This window comes from Etheostoma cragini, unplaced genomic scaffold (genome assembly GCF_013103735.1).
Source record: "Etheostoma cragini isolate CJK2018 unplaced genomic scaffold, CSU_Ecrag_1.0 ScbMSFa_760, whole genome shotgun sequence".
In the NCBI taxonomy this organism is placed as follows: Eukaryota; Metazoa; Chordata; class Actinopteri; order Perciformes; family Percidae; genus Etheostoma; species Etheostoma cragini.
The window spans coordinates 1-1,121 of NW_023269384.1; the positions used below are offsets into that span (position 1 = coordinate 1).

The following is a 1,121-nucleotide window of genomic DNA, read 5'->3' on the forward strand; positions in this document are numbered from 1 at the left end:
GCTGTGAAGCTCTGTCCTCAGTTCTCAGCTCCCAGTCCTCTAGTCTGAGAGAGCTGGACCTGAGTAACAATGACCTGCAGGATTCAGGAGTGGAGCTGGTGTCTCCTGGACTGAAGAGTCCACACTGTACACTGGGAACTCTCAGGTCAGGATTCAAATATTTGTAGAAAAGTACCCACTAAGCCTTGAATGGCTTCATGTATTTGATTTTAGAATGGACTGACTAAAGAACCTTTTCAGGTTGCATGGCTGTAAGCTGTCAGAGAGAAGCTGTGAAGCTCTGTCCTCAGTTCTCAGCTCCCAGTCCTCTAGTCTGAGAGAGCTGGACCTGAGTGACAACAACCTGCAGGATTCAGGAGTAAATCTGGTGTCAGCTGGACTGAAGAGTCCACACTGCAGACTGGAAACTCTCAGGTTAGTGTACCAGTGTTTACCAATGCAAATTTAACATTGTTATGATGCTGTATTAAATGTCGCAACAATATTGTACTGAAAGGGTTAGCTGACCCAGCATCTTGTCAACATTGTCTTTTTTCACGGCACATAAACTTGGGTTGAATATACAGTTTTTGTCAATGATACCATATTGATTTATTTGGGATCTTTACTTCACTTGAAATTATATTCAGTTCAATATGAGGGTTATCATAACTATGTTGAATAGACTATGCAGGAATTTATTGTGTGTGTGTGTGTGTGTGTTTGTGTGTGTGTGTGTGTGTGTGTGTGTGTGTAGTCTGTCAGGCTGTCTGGTCTCAGAGAAAGGCTGTACATCTCTGGTCTCAGCTCTGAGCTCCAACCCCTCCCATCTGAGAGTGCTGGACCTGAGCTACAATCATCCAGGAGACTCAGGAGTGAAGCTGCTGTCAGCTGGACTTAAGCACCCACACTGGAGACTGGACACTCTCAGGTATGGACAGATGGACAACACTGTCCCTCTGTCTCTCACTGATGATCTTCAAACATATTTGTATTATCAAGTACTGGTTATTAGTTATTGATTAGACTGACCTTTGTGTTTATGGTCAAGTAGGCTGAATTAATTTGGTCATCCCATAGAGGGACAAGTCACCGTTATATCTCCAGAATAAAAGTAATACATATTGTGGGGGGGGGGGGGG

The 1,121-nt window shown here is 44.0% G+C and overlaps 1 long non-coding RNA gene across 1 annotated transcript; it reads left to right on the plus strand.

Annotated features, from left to right (window-relative positions):
• The first annotated feature begins 190 nt into the window (after positions 1-190).
• On the plus strand, positions 191-881 carry LOC117941451. The gene is made up of 2 exons (XR_004655914.1): positions 191-414; positions 737-881. It is a non-coding gene; the product is annotated as an uncharacterized LOC117941451 (long non-coding RNA).
• The last annotated feature ends 240 nt before the right edge of the window (positions 882-1,121 follow it).